General features: G+C 39.1%; 1 protein-coding gene across 1 annotated transcript in view; it reads left to right on the top strand.

Annotated features, from left to right (window-relative positions):
• Positions 1-16,104, top strand: part of PTK2 (protein tyrosine kinase 2) — a 187,712-nt gene that overhangs the window by 9,776 nt on the left and 161,832 nt on the right. Inside the window, exon 2 of the mRNA XM_033072195.1 lies at positions 4,943-5,001. The gene's annotated coding sequence lies outside the window, so the exon portion shown is untranslated. The remainder of the gene's footprint in view (positions 1-4,942; positions 5,002-16,104) is intronic.

Here is a 16,104-nt window from a genome sequence, read left to right as displayed (position 1 = left end):
GTCGTAGGCTCCCAGCCCCTGCTGGTTCAGCTCAGTGAAGGGGGGTTTCTTTGTGGTGGCAGTACTGCTCCTCTGTGCTACCAGCAGCCAGTGCTGGGCCTTGCTCTGCTTTCATCAGAAGAGGAGAGGGAATTCTTCAAGACAGGAGTGTGTAATGTTGGCTTCATTTTACAACTGAATCAGCTTTTTCTTCTCTTAAAGGCAAATGAAACCTTTAAACTGTTTCACAATCTGAATAAAGTATTGAACAGAGCTTCCCTTCCTAGGAAATAGATTTTGGAGTTCTATAATGTGTTTATCTGTGTGGCTTTTTGGTGTTAAATGGGGATTGCATTCGAGTTCTCTCTTTCAAAAGCATTTGGTACCTCTGTGGAAATAATACTGAGCACCAGTGTTCTCAGGTGGGAGTAGGAACATTGGTCATGTTATATCAAGGAAGAGATCATAGAGTGAAAGTACAAAAAGGGTGAGGGCTGCACAAGTTGTGAAAATAAATGTACACAAAACACATTTCTGAATACTTACTCTTGAAGTTGATAGAGGTAGAAAAACAAGCCAAGACCTTGTGGGTAGCTGGGTTGAGATCAGTTTTGGAAAAGCAAGATGAAAGTGGTGAGTTTGAGAAAGGATTTGGAGCACAGTCAAAATGAAGTGGGGAGGGGGAGAGTGGTGCCCATGTGCATATAATGTGAGTACTTAGTGCACAGCTGTTGCTTGAAATATGATAGTTTTTTGGACTGAGTCTGTCTTACAGCAGTTTGAAGCGTTATGTTGAGCTTGTGTTCTATGTTGTTCAAGCTTTGTCTTTTCACTTGATTTTATCTGATGGCTCACATGAATAGGAGGTGGTAGTCAATATGGACTTTTTATTTTTTGTGTGTGGTTTTAGTATGATATGGAATTGAGATTTTACTGAAGGTTGTACTTCTTTCCCCAATGAAGTTACACCAACCTGGTTAAAAATTTTTGCAGAAGTACTGGTGGTGCAGCTGCTAGTGGCCATAGGGGGATGTCTTTTGGGGTGATGTGCTTAGGTTTTATGTTTGGGTCCAGCGAGGTGTCCAGACTCTGCTTTATGGACTATATTCTTCTGGTGATCAAACCACTATGGAAAGGTAGGATAAAATAAGTACTTGTATGCCAATTATCCTGAAACAAGACTATGAATTCCTTACAGCACTGTCTGTGCAAACAGTGCTTTTGAGTCAGTCTAGAATTCAGTAACTGCCCTGACTCTTCTGGGGCTTCTCCTGAAGGCCAATGTCTTTTGTTAATAGATTGTACTCAGGGTTGTGTTGTAATTATTCTTCTGCAGTGTTTTTGGTGCTGCTGACCTCTCTGCTTGAGGTGTGGGGGAGTGGTGAAATAATTTAGGGTTGTATGTATGTGCAAGTTGGAAGGGACCCAAAAGGACCACGGAGTCCAGCTAAGGCTTGGTGCCATGACTGCTTCCTTGGGGAGCCTGTTCCAGGGACTGACCACCTTTCCTGTGAAGAACCTTTTCCTCATGTCCAGTCTGAATTCCCCCTGATGCAGCTTCATCCCCACTTTTTTCTGTCCTAAATATATCTGTTCATACAAACTTCATTTTTAAAAAAGACCTATGGAATGCTTCACTTCCTATCTTGTTAAAGCATTGCAGCTTAGACCCTGTCTTCCTCCTTAAAACAAGTGGCTGGAGAATAATTCCCCATGGACAGTGTACAGTTCACTGATGGAAATTTGTGTGTGATTGCTCAGTGACTGCCAAAGTTCACTTGATTCAGTTGTTTGTGCAAGATAGAGGAGGGTACAGCTACAGGAATAATAACATTGCAGATAACTTGGCTATAATTGTCTCACCTCTGCTAAAGAAGATATTACTTGTGCCCAGCAATTGCTGTTCCTGTTCTTTCCCTGCTATGACAGAGCTCTTGAAGTCTTTCCTGTCTGCTGTGATCTTTGTGGAGATTTCCTTTGACTCACTATAGAGCCAAAGGGGCATCATCAGAGACCAGATTCAAGTGTTTTGTAAGGACAGAAACGTTGCAGTGCATAAAATTGTTCATTTGCTTTGTTGCTGTAGATCAGAGTTAGGAGAGGGAAGTGAAACACATAATGTTGGTCTTTAGTGGTCCATCTTTGGCTTTGTGGAGATTGAGGTCCTTGAGGTCACTGTGTGTTGAAATGGAGTGGAGAATCTGGGAAGGGGACTGGAAGGAGAGGTATTTGTGTGTGAAAAGAGTGAAGAAGACAAGTTTTCTTGAAGAGCACAATCAAAGAGCTTTAAAAGTAACTGTAAACATAAGGAAGGTGAGGAAGGAGCTCCATGATGGAAGATAAATTAAGATTTTTTTTTTTTATTCCTGGATACTGGTAATCATCTAATGTTTCAGTGGTGTCCTTGAAGGAGTTGTCAGGTTTAGAGAGGGAATGGAATAACAATGGAGGACAAAACTTGAACTTTCAGGCCTTGTATGTGAACATTTAGATCTACAAGTCAGTTATCTTTTAATTACTAATAGGTAGAATTCTGTGTTGATTTTAAGAGGAGAGTAAGGTATCACAGGGGTAGATAATGCAGAACAAGAAAAAATAAAGAAGCAAAACTGGACCAAGTGGGTGACTTGCTGGTGGGGAAAAGTCTGAAAGGGAATAGTTTTCCACCACAAAAAGTATTAAATCTAACATTTGAATATTGTCACTTTACTGAAAACTTTTCCCATGTGGAAAAAGGTAGAGAAATTTCAAAAGCTATGAAAAATCTACCTCCCTTTTAATTTTTCCCCCTGAGCAGATGTACTTTTTTTTTTTTTTATTTTAAAGAAACCATTTTGTAAGATCCATAGATTTTTAATTCTTTTTAAATAAGAAGTCAAAATGAAAGCACAAATCTTCAACCCAAACCATTCTTTGAGTTTAATCTCCTTTTAACCACTTTAGAAGCTTTCAGCATTTTATCCCTATTAGAGGAGACTAGTTGGTGTTTTAAGAAGTGTTACAACTGGTTGGACTTGAGTTTAGCATAGGAGAATTCTTGTCACCACTTGCTTCCTAAGTAATTGATGAATGAAGTAGATCAGTAAGTAGCCTGTGAAAACAAATATTGGGAAGGTGTGCCTGGAAAAGGCTGAGGGAGAAGGAATGATCCTGTGTTTGGATTGTCCTGACTGCATTACTGGTAGCAGCTAATGGACAAACGAGAGGCCCTTTATCTGTCCTCTGGGACTGCCTTCCAACATCAAATCAAATCACAGTGCCATGCATTTGTACACTGAATTTTACACACATGGGTGGCTCTATTGAAAATCAGTGGGAGAACTTGTGTGGAAAATTTAACATGCCTGGAAGTGTTTGCATTATTGATGCCTCGGCAATTAAAATAATATTTTTCTAGTATTTTGTGCTATTTTGATGCTGCATCTAAGTCCCATGGTATTACAGTGACAATTATTTTAACAAGTTTTTTAAGGGTACTACTGATGGAACTTCCCAGAGCAGGGAAAGGTCATTACTACTGGATTGGAAATTAAAAGTAGCTTTTGCCTTATCAGAAAACATCTTTAGTTAGATCAGTAAGTGCATGGATTTCTCAGTCTGAGAAACAGCCTAATGAGCAATTTGCCTTTTCATAAAGACTTGCCATGTTATCATTCCCATTGTGTTAATTATCAGTGTTTTTACAAATTGTCCCAAATCATGACTAATTCCCTGAAAATGTTCAGAGCAGGAGTGATTCTGGGAAAAGCTGTCACTTGCCACTCAGTCTGGCAGAGATGGTGGCACAGCCTGGCATAGCAGATTCTGTGTTAACCATAAAATCAGGATTTGGAGGCGGCGCCGTTCGTCTTCTGTGGCACCATGAAAGCAGTTCAAGTTCTTGCTGATTTTTTTCCTCCACGGTATGGATGTGTGTTTCACTCTTTTCTGGTTCTCATGTTGAAATTCAGGTATTTTACTTTTCTCCCTCCCACACCCAGTTTATTACAGCTTAGATGAAAACTTAAACTGTGCAGATGTTTGAAGTTTTTCTTACTTTAACTCATGAGATATTTTTGTGGAAATCTTTTGGTGGTCTTTGTGTGTGTGGAAGATTAAGTATCTAAGGTGAATAAAGTTTGGGAAACAGTTCTTAGAAATCCAGATTTATGTACATAAAACTTTCTACTGGTACTGTCTTTGTCTCTATAGTATATATTTGTTTGAAAGGGAAAGAAGAAAAACAACTAGCAAAGTAATAAACTCAATTCTCTACATTACTTGTCTGTGGAATTCTTTTGGATCAATTCTTTTCTTGAAGAAACAGTCCCACAACTTTCTGTATATTACATGTGTATTGAGCAATATCTTTATGTATTTGTTACTTCAGCTGGCTCAGAACTGGCTCAGCTGCCCTGTAATGCACATACCCTGAGGAAATAAATGCTTTTCACTAGTTCCTCCCACACTCTTTTTATTTTCCAGGGAAACACTTTCTAATTCTAGGTCTGGATGCTGCTAATGCTTTGAATCACTCATCATGGTTTTCAGCACTCACTTCTTTTTGCTGTTAAATGTATATTATCAGTGATAAAGGTTCATTTTGTGATATTTTAACCCTCCTCTTTCTTCAAAATAACTAATCCATATAATTTGGGAAATTTTTAATTCGCTTTCATGGGACCAACAGGATTTCAGGCAACTTGTCTGTTTTGACTTCAAATGCAAGTCTCTGGCTTCTACATATACAAACTTCTTCTGTGTTTTATTTTAGGGTGGTTTTATTTTTTTTCTTTTCCTAAGGAATTCCAGCTAAATAATCTGCACTTGTAAAATAGGATATGTACTGCAGCTGGTTCCTTAGGGAGTTATCTTGTCTTCATAGCATGAGTATCAGTTAATTGGCTTTGAAGTTTTTTGGATGTTTGACTACCTTGATATTAGTTAAGAAAATACCCTAATGAATTCTAAATATTTGTTTCAGATTTCATGTTTCATCCTGTATTGAGTACCTGCTGCTGAGAGCTGGAAAGTCTACATAGGGTAAGTAAAACAGCTAATGACTTCAATTTCACACTGAGTTTTATTCTGAGTAAAGCAGGTCAAGATGAGATTTTTTTGGTTGTTGTTGTAATTGTTCTTTCCTTGTAATTATTGTTGAAAATGCTGATTGTTAAACAGTGGGTGTTATAACAGAATTTTTCCCTGAGCCTCCTGGGATTGGCTTTTCTCTAACAGCCTGTTCGTGGTCCTTCCATTCAGCCTGAGGGCACAGAGGTGGGCAGACCTGTGCAGCAATTAATTTATTGTACATGGGAGGAGGTGTTTTCTCACCTGCCAGAGCCACTTGGCTGAAAATTCTGACCACTCCCATGTGCTGCCATTTGGAGCAAAACGCTGGTAATTCTCTGTGCTCATGTTCTGCTTTTCTGTAGTACAGAAGAAATGGGTCTCAACAAAGCAAAACCTTTGCTGTGGGGGCGCTTGATGTAATCTGCAGAAGTTTAGCTGAAAGCAGGAGTAGAGAAGTTACAACCACAGTATTCTTTGTATTATAGGAATTTATTTCTGGTCTGCATATTTTTGATTCCTTGTGACCCCCCCAGTCTCCAGGGTGAATGGTTATATTTGAAAATTTCAGTTTTACTTCTCAGTGTAGTTGGTATTTCTGACTTCTGCCTTTATTGCTGCTCATATATATGGATGTTTGGAATACTCTTACATTTGAGTGTGGCTAGAATAACTTGTTGGATCCTTATTTTTTCTTTGTGGTTTGGTTTTCCCCCATTTCTACAACCTTCCTGTGGTTAGTTGTTTGGGAGCCTGTATTAATTTTTTTTTTTTTTTTCTATTGCTTTGGCAGGTAACAAAATTAAATCTCCTGCTAGTTCAGGAGCACTTTTGAATCTAACTTATGGATGTGGTTACCCTTATTTAAAACTTTATCACCTGGTTTAGAGTCATTAATGATCTTGCCTGGACTGTGATACACTTGAGAACAAAAGAGATGTGGCTGCTTGCATTTCACATGGAGCAGGCCCCTAATGGGACTTCAGACTGTGATCTTGTGTCCATAATATTTGGATTTTCATCTTCATGAATCACCAGAGGGTCACTTAATATCTCCTGACCATCTAAATTTGTAGGGATAGCTTCCAGTAGCTTCCTTCTGAATGTTGTCAGCCTTTCTTAAACTTCAGTTTTCAAGTTTATGGTGAATATTTGCTTCTCCTTTCCAATTTCTTCCTTCCCTTTTCTGGTATGGGATGATGTTTATTTATATTCTGCAGTCAGTTTTTTTCCAAGGAATTCCACCTACTCTCATCACTCCAAAGTGAAAGTTTGAATGGTTTAAAAAATAGTAGTCTTCTTTTTTGTCACTGAAGTTGGAAAAAACCCAAAGTATTTCAGTTGGAACCAGTAGTGATATTTTTATCAGTTAAAATCAAAATTTGTAGCCTTATGCCTCAGGTTAATTCTGACTTAGGATTCAGATGGAAACCCAGACACTTGAAAAATATTTCCTGGACATGGAAAGCTAATAGTGTGGGAAATCCAGAAAACAAGGCCATGGAGGTCAGAGCAAAACATTTTATCATATATAAAGGCCTGCAAATCAGATCTGTGATTTCAGGGGGTTTTAAATGCTTCCTTTAATTTTGTTTGACCTTTGCAAAGGAACAGCTCTGTTCTGATGTCCCAAGCAAAAGAGTGCACTTGTATGTTTTGTGAACTGAAGCCATTTGCTCCCTGGAATACATGGTTCCAATGAGTCATATCCTGGTAAAACCATGACAACAACGTATTTATTAGTTTGTTAGGTAAATATCTTGCAGTACCTGCCTAGATAAGACTTTATAGAAAGCCAACCCAGTGAATAGCCAGGCTGTGAAATACAATGTAGAGTAAGAAGAAACAGTGAAAAATCTTAAATGTAGATTTTAAGTACTTCTGACTTGTCAGGTTTACACTGAAGTCTGATTTTTATTTTATTTCTAGCTGGGGATTTGGTAAGAGGAAGGGATTAGTGCTGCTTGCTCTTCAAAAGTGGTATTGTAAATGCAAATACTGCAATAACAGTTCTACTGGAAATGACAAAAAATTACTGCATCTCTTCCAACTGCTTTATAAACTGTTACATTTGTATTCATTCATATTGCAAAAAGTCAAGCTGTTACTTGTACCATGACAGTCTTTTCTTTTTATCAAGTGATCACATACTTTGTTCCATAGAATCACTTTGTCTGTTCACAACAGTATTCAAGCCTTCCTCTTACAGGGTGGAGTTTACAAGTGTGCTGTGGTAGTGTGCTGCCTTCACCCATTCATCTTCTGGTTTTATTAATATTTCTAATGGATAGTGACAGAACTTAGGATGAAAAGTTTCAATTTTGGGTCTGGGTTCTGACACACCTGTTTTTGTTGTAACATTTAAAATTGGCACTTGGAGCAGATCTCTTGCTGATTTGAACAGCACTGAAGTCACTTGCAGTTCTGTATTTAACTCATCAGGTATCAAGGCCATAAAAGAAAAGCAGGAAATTTGACAAAATGACTCTGCTGACTTTGTCCAGAGTCCCTGAATGCCTGAAGGTCTCTAACTTGCTGCTCTGTACAACTCCCTGACAGGAGGTTGTAGACAGGTGGGGATTGAGCCCTTCTTCCAGGAAACAAGGGACAGGACAAGAGGAGATGGCCTCCAGTTGTTCCAGGGGAGGTTTAGATTGGATATTAGGAAAAATGCCTTCACCAAAAGGATGGTTAACCATTGGAACAGGCTGCCAGGGAACTGTTTGAGTCCCCATCCCTGGAGATATTCAAAAGATATGCAGATGTGACATTTGGTGACATGGTTTAATGGTGGCCTTGGCAATGCTGGGTTGATGCTTGGACTCAGTGGTCTTGAGGTCTTTCCCAATGAAAATACTGCTATGATTCTCAGATAATGAGTGCAGAAGACACAAATCATACAATAGGAAGGGATTATGAGCAGCAATTCCATTTAGGTTTGAAATTCTGACTTATTCCTCAGGCCAGTGTTTGAGCATGGTATTGTGCAGGCATTGTGCAGATAAAAATGTGTAATTTTGCATGTACTTATTGTGTGATTTCAAACGTGCTGATCAGCCATTGACAGTAGGTGTTGCCAGTCCTTCCCCCTAAGGAGCAGCTTCCAAAGGATGTTCTCTGGATTCTATCTCTACTGCAAGTGACTTCAGGTGCTTTCCAACTTCATAGTTTTATTTCAGGTGGAATTAAACTAGTGTTGTTTTATCCAGCATAACACTTGTTTAAATACAGTATTGCAGATGGATAAATTGATGTTTCTTTTTATCTCTTACTGTTAGAAATGCTTCCCAGAGATCTAGGTTCTTGTGTATTTTGGATGTTATGCATGTGATTTTGTTTTAATACATTCAGGGCTTTTCTCTTGATATAAAATATGTTTGAAAAGATTTCAGTTGGCACTTGAAGGTGTAAAGAGCAACTACTCTTTTCTCAGGTGTAAAGCTAATTAATTGATGTTCTTCCTTGCCAGTAAGACCTACATGCTTATAGCTCCTCCTGGCTTCTGGAGGTGGAATTTTGCTGGGCTTCCTGACTGGTTTGTTATTCTGGACTTCTGAGTGATGGCAGAAAGATTTACTTTGCCCCCAAGGCTGTGATAAACTTCAGCTTCTTCCAGGCAGGCTGGGCTCACGTGTGGGCTGGTTCAGTACAGAACATCCTCTTCTCTCAGGCTGGGCCCTTCCAAGGACTCTGTGCTCTGTCTGTGCTGACAGGCACCACCAGGGCTTCAAAGCAATGAGCTTGGATGGAAAGAACACAAACCACTCTGTGTGGTGCCTGATGCCTTTCTTAGCTCTGTCCTGGCCTGTGCTTGGCATAGCTGATACTCCTCAGCCTGTCCCCAGAGCAACTTTTTGTCTCTTACATGGGGAGATAAATTTCAGTGTTTGGGGTATTGTCCTGCATTGTCTCATCCCTCTTTGGAGTTCAATAAAACTTCAGCATGTCTGGATTATCCTGGAATATATTATTGAGATAGAATGAAGTAGAGCTTAGAGTTTTCCCTCTGGAGGTGCCAAAGGTCTTCTGTATCCCAAACAAAATATTTGTTTTGGTTGTTAGCCCTCTGGTAAATGTGAATAGGGAAACATCAAGCAGAAAACAGTCTGACTCTGTAAATAGTACTGCTTTGTAATGCAGCTTGGATGGGCCTGCAGCAGCACATTCTGATGATGCCAGGGATAGCCATGCAGTGCTGCTGCTGCTCCCTTGCTGGCTGTTTAAATGGCAGATCTGAGTAATGATATTCCAGTTATTATTTGAGGTAAAGTTTGTAGCTCTGCTTCTTTGAGAACACTTAGCCTGCTCAGTGGTAATTTATAACTGACCTTTGATCCTGCATCTTGGTTAATGGGTTAAGGTCTGCACTGACTGTTGTTTGCTGTAGTAAATGCACAAAAATGTTTAATGCTGGCCTAGGAAAGTTTGTAAAAGCAGCAGGATATTCAGAATCTTTGAACAAGACCATTCTTACACAAAATAATCTATGATAATGTGCTCCTCACTGCTAGGTGAAGGATTTCTTAAATTTGCAGTATGTCCAGGTTTCATCAACCTTGCATGTCCAAGTATTCTTTGGTGGTGTAAGAAGAAAACCTGAAGAGAACTCTCTGAAAACAAAAGAAGACCGAAATTAAAACCAGATGGATTCAAATCTTTTCAAGGCTTGAAAATTTCCATTTTTACCTTAAAAAAGGAGTGAAGCTTTTCAGACTTCCTGTTCTGTTTTATGGCAGTGTTTGTTACTGGTGTGCTGTGGGGCAGGTTGTAATGAGTGTCCTTACAAGAAGAGTATTAGGGGATAGAAATGTACTGACATGTTATAAAATATTTGGGGACAAGGCCAGCTTGATAGGCAGCAGGACCAGCAAGGGCCAGCCCAGGGGTTGCCAAGGTCAGTTTGTGTGTGCTGTGGTAAGGGAAGGATCTGGGTTACTTCCTGGCAGACATTCATGGAGAACTTCCTCTGGAGGGAAGTGGGCTCAAGTGCACTTCCTGAAATGTGTTTTAATTAGCAGTGCCTGGGAGGCAGGGAATTTCACGCCTGGTGTTTCAGCCCGGCCCTTATCACTGTACAAAGTGAAACCATTACTTGTCTCCCTCATTTTTGGCACACCCTGTACACATAACACTGCTTTTTGATTTCTTTTCCCCCTTATCTCAGTGGTCTCAATAGAATCACAAAATATTCTGAGTTTGAAGAAATCCACAATGATCATTGATTCCAGCTCTAAAGTGAATGGCCCATAGAAGGATCAAACCCACAACTTTGGTTTTATCAGCATCAAGCCCTGACCAACTGAGCCAACAGTCCTTGTTCACTTTTTTCTGATATTACTGTCTTGCCTGTATTCTTATTTTGTTTATGCAGGGTTGGTTTTTCTTTCCTAGTTTTAAAGCTGGTAGAAAATCATGGGATGATGTTGGAAACCTCTGGTGTGACTCCTTTCCTTCTCATGTGTTTCTAAGACACATCAGTTATATGTGAATGCCCTGTGTAAAACCTTTTAAATCAACCTGACCCCCCTTCATGCCTAGATGCCTGTAGATAATGTGGTTTGGCTATTCTGTCTTCTTTTGAGATGTTGCATAAAGTCTCTGATGCATCACAATTCCTTAGATGCCAATTTCATTTGCAACTATTGAGTTTTTGAAACAATGCAGTGTTTTCATGTGCATGAGTTTCATTAAATCCATTTTCAGTAGCAATAGTGGTTTATTTTTTATGCTTTTGTGTACTGCCCATAGAGTGTAGATAGATGACTGTGAGAAGTGATTCCTTTTATTTCTTTCTGACCAGTAGCTGTGTATCAGTACTCTTTTTTTCTAGTTAAGAAGTAAAGCAGACAACTTGAATTCCCTGTCAAGAGTCCAGACAAATGCACTTGGGCAGCATTGTTTTTTATTAAGGAGGATGAAGAGTACACAAAGAGGTAATAAGAGTCTATAACTGCACCTGAAAATGAATGCATTAAATGAGATAAAATCTGTACCAAGAGGGGGCCTTGATCACCTGGCAGGAGTTAATAGCTGTTCCAGGTGCCACTGAAATGCTGCCCTTTAACAAGTGGAAGATTTATTGTTAGCAGTCCACTCCCAGCTGTGCTGTGGAAGGTGCAGGCTTTAAATTGCTAACCAGGTTTCCCATTAAAAAAAAAGGTCACTTCTTATTTTAGGATTTAGACTGTGCAGAGCAAAAGGGCACATAAAAAGTCACGGTTGTCAGCAGGACTCCAAGTTTGGCATTCCAGGTTATTTTTGTGTGTATTGTAAGCAGGTGGCTGTGTTGTCATTTCCCTCTTTCAGGATCAGTCTACTCAGCTGAACTTTCAGGAGAGGATGATAAAAGCTTGACAGAATTGTAGAGGGTTTTAAGGTCCAAAGGAATTGGAACAGCTGTAATCATTGAATTCTTCCTTCAGCCTATTCTTTTATACTAAATGATCTCTGTTAAGAGCAATATCCAAAAGGGATGGTAGAGTTTTTCTAGTAGTAAAAATACCATGAGTATAATACTTCCTTCTGTTTCTGAAGGTCTTTTTGTGGATTTTTTTGGTAGTCTGAACTGTATTGTTTTTTGTAGTTTATTGGTAGTCTAAGCTGTATTGTATCCTAGTTATGTTAAACAGAACAATTCAGGCTGTATTCCTATGCCTTTAATGTGACTGAGGCTGACTCTTACAAATCCCTCTACATATAAATTTGCGTTGGACTCTTAAAATGGTGAATAATTTACCTTAGATACCTCTGCATAATTATTTTTGGTTTGGAAAAAATCCCAAGCAAGCGGGACATTAATTTGCACCTCCTTTTTCTGTGTTGTTAGGGGCTCTGTGTGAATCCTTCTTTGATACCTTAAAAAAAAAACTTCCTAGTTATAGGTTGTATTTGCATCCAATTTGAGCCTTGTGCTCCTACTCTATGCTAAATGCTAAACAGGAGTAGCCCTAAATGAAGGTGGTCAATGAACTGTAACTTCTGTATCTTTGTGAAACAGTTTTTTGGCTGACTGTTTTTAATTCAATGCCCACTTTCTCCAGGAGATCTTGTAGTCATATAAGTATTCAAAGAAGAACAGAACATTTGGTGTTGGTGGTGAAATCTGGGCTTCAGTTCAGAGTGCTCCTCTTGATAAGGTCTGAAGAGAAGCCAAGCCAAAGCTACCTGGAAGATTTTCTTTGGGGGTGTGTTTGTACAAACATATGTGGTGTGAAACTTTCACCAGCTACTCTTCAGCTTTTTGAAGGGAAGGGTTAAATAAGAACTCAACAGTAAATCCAGAGTTAGAGTCACATTAAAATCACTGAATCTTGATATTGTTAATACAAGGAATTAGTGGTTTTGGTGTTGCTTTTGATATAAACACTTAGTTTTAAAGACATAAGCTAATGCAGGTCTCTCCCTATAAAGGAGAAGAAAGGACATAAGGGAAACAGTAATTTACTTAATTACTTAAATTGTAAATTTAATTTAAATTACTTCATGTCCTGATGGTCTTTGTATTCATGTATCCATTTGTCCAGAGAATGTTGCTGCCATTCCTGCATTATCTGTATACCAGGAGTGTGAGAAATAGGGGTCAGAAGATGCCAGTTCAGCTTTTCTGACTGAAACGCCCACTTAAGAATCAAAGAAAATTTGTGATTGTTACATTCAGGGGAGCATGGCAGATTGAAAAAGCAGCTGATATGTTAATACAGAATTAATTTTTCTATTGGCACTAATGCTTTTCTGATGTAAGTTCTGCATTTCCTAATTTTTAGTGGGCAGAGTGTGGATGCACTGAGGTAGGGAAGGAGTGTTGCACTCAGCTGGATGGCTCTACAAAGTCGCTTCATTCAAATTTCTCACCTATATTTTTTAAAAAAAACCATTTAATTCCTCAGTTTGCATCTGTACTGTGAAATATTTTCATCTGGAAAAAACCCCAATTTCTCTGTTATTTTGGTGAGTTAGATGGAGTTTAAATTTGCTGCTTTAGTATGTACCTCTCTTTTCCTGTTATTTTGAAATAATTAAAACAATTTTTCAAGATAAATGAGTGTGAACCTGTAGACATTTGAAAAGCAGTTTGTAGGAAGGACACCTCAGGGCTGAAATTTTTCTAGTTAATTCTAGAAGATTACAGAAACTGAACAAAAGGCTGATTGCTTTTGAGGTGGCAGAGTTACTATTTTTTTCTCAGGCTTGTTATGGCAGCAATGTAGAATTTCTGCAAACTGGCCCAATTCAGTTAATCCTGGTTTTCATGTTTTCAAGCATCCATGTTTTCTGTGTAGCTGATCTGATGGCTAATTGAGGTCACACACAGTGTGTTCAGGAAATCCTGGTAACTTTGCATTTTCTTCTTTTACAGTTCTCTCATATCATTAAAATTGCGTAAAATATGTTTTGAAGCAGGGACATGTTTTGATCTGCCCACTGTATTTTTGAAGAATGCAGAAATTCAAAGGAGGGATGGAGTCAGGGATGTGAAGAGCCCAAGGACAAGAAAACCTCTCTCTCCAGTACTACAATATTCCTTGTGGTAGAAAGAGAAATATGCAGGAAAAACATGGTCTTGGATGATGCAAACAATGATATGCACAAACCATTTCTAACTTAAATGGATTGGTTGTTCACAAATTTTTGTTAAAAATCAGGAAGTATTCAAAGAAATTACATTGAAATATTCATCTCTAATTGCTCAGGCTGTTGGCAGTGCATGTTGGTATTTATTTCATTTTGTGGTTTATAATATATACTTTGTACATAGCTTCTGATACGTTTTTAACTCCTACACTGACTGCAAATGAAATATTGATTTGTGCATTGCCGGGTTTTGAGCTTCAAAGCACTTCTGAGTTGTGGTTAATTGATCTCTAACTCCAGACTAACATATGGAGGTTCTGAGACCAAAGCATCTGAATTTTAAATTACTGTATGTTCTACACACATGGCTCATGTATTTAACCAGTTTCACAAACTTAATATTAACTAGGTTTGTTGTTGCTCTTCGAATTGCTTGTAAATATGAACAGAAAATAAGGATAGAACAAATTAAGAAACAAGCTACTGCTGGAAAGTTTTCTAATGCAAAAGTAATTTCAATTGCATGTAAAATATTTGAAAATTCCACACTCTTACCACTTACAGTGTCCCTCTCATGTCATTCAGTTTCCCAAAGACCCCAAAAGACCTTGATTTTTCTGGAGCTTTCAGTCATAAATACCAGTATTTAGGCATTAGTCAGGGCTGCAAATCCAGCCCAGGAGTGTTCCCCAAACAGGCTTCTGTTCACTTAGCCTCACAACTTAATACACAGGAATTAAATAAATGTCATCATCTGTCATGTTTTCCTAAATGAGAGGATTTTGTCCCTAAAAATAAATTTTTATGGCTGCTGTCTGATGCCATATGAGTTGTTTTTAATATTTTATGCTACTTGAAAGTGTTTGGATTTGTGTTGATTTGGTTCTTAATAATGTTACAGTTGGCCAGAGGACAACAGATGTAGCTCCATCCACCAGCAGTTTATAAGGAGACGAACGTATCCATTCGTGATCTGTATGAAGGGAGCATCATTGAAACTGCTTTGAGGGGAAAAAAGTCTGTATTTGCTTATCCCCACTGCAAAACCCAACATACTTGAATTTTGAATGACTGTATTTGGAATAGAAGCCAAGGAGACAATAAGGAGTCAAATCTTCTGGGATTTTAAGTCCTGGAAGAATAAAGTCAGTCCTTTGTTTCTCAATATATGTTGGTATTTTTGTACTTGGAGGAAGATAGAGAGGAGTTGGAATTTTATAATATTAGTATTAACTTCTTCACAAGCCAGACTTTTTAGAAAGAGACATTCTGGATGTAGGACACTTCAGGAAGGTGAAACTCAGTGGTCTTTGCATTCAAGTACTTTGGCAAGAGCTTTTGGGTTGAGTCGTGACAAAGTCACTGCCCGACCTCGAAGCTGTACTTTGTGATTTTTGGAACTGTGTCTAATTAATTTGTAGACTTTATATTTTAGACCTGTAGGTAATTACCAAACCTGTTGACATTGTCTAATGTCTACAGACAGATGTGACAATGTCTTCATTAGAAAAGCCTGCATGGGAAATACCTAAAATCCTTTTTGGTTTTGCTTTCTCTGAGGTGAACTAGATGAGTGTTAGCTGGTACACTGTAGTCATACATCACTGTTCTCTGTCAGAAGTAGTTTGGACCAGATGATGCCCTTGTTTCCAGCACAGAAACTCCCTTGGACAGGATGAAACTGCTGCAAGTCACTGCCTCTGACATCTCTCTGTGGTTGTGTTATTACTGTTATTGTCTGTTGTTACCTCAGTTTCCTAAATAACAAAGTTTGTGCTGCTTGCCATCTCACTGTTATCCTCTCCCCCATATATTTATTGGCCATGAGCTGGTTCCTACCAGACTGCAAGAGGCAGAAGCTTCAGACCACAGCTGAATGGAGCTGCTGATTTCAGGCTGCTGACAGCAGCATGCACACCCAGGATCATGGAATTATTTAGGTTGGAAAAGACCTCAGAGATCATCAGTTGCAGAGGTGTTTTCCAGCCTAGATCATTCTGTGATTTCCCCTTGGATGCCCCCAAAGCTGGGACACTTGGAACTTTGAACCACCCAGAGCACTGTGAAGGAGGGGGCTGGGGGTCAGGTGAGGTTCAGAACTGCTGACTTTGGGATAAAGGTGCCACAGTGATGCTGGTGGTTGCTCAGGAGAGTTCTGAACATTGCCTTGGTGTTGTACATAAGAGTGTGTGGTAAATAATGTTGTCTTAATCAGTAAAGTTTCTCAAATTTAAGTCCAGCACTTCTCAACATTGTATTGAAATATTTTAAGAAGGTAGAATTGTGTTGGTGGTGAGACACTCTGTGAGTGCCTTCACAGAGAAGCTGTGGCTGCCCCATCCCTGCAAATGTTCAAGGCCAGGTTGGATGAGGCTTGGAGCAGCCTGGTCTGGGGGAAGGTGTCCCCGCCTGTGGTGGATGGGTTGGAATTTAGGTGACCTTTAAAGGTCCCTTCCAGCCCATATCATTCTATGATTCCAGCCTTGCTGAGTTACTGGGGAATGC

The sequence above is a fragment of the Catharus ustulatus genome, chromosome 1 (assembly GCF_009819885.2).
Source record: "Catharus ustulatus isolate bCatUst1 chromosome 1, bCatUst1.pri.v2, whole genome shotgun sequence".
Lineage (NCBI taxonomy): Eukaryota > Metazoa > Chordata > Aves > Passeriformes > Turdidae > Catharus > Catharus ustulatus.
Note: the sequence above shows the minus strand (reverse complement) of the source record. Positions and strands in the feature narration are given on the sequence as shown.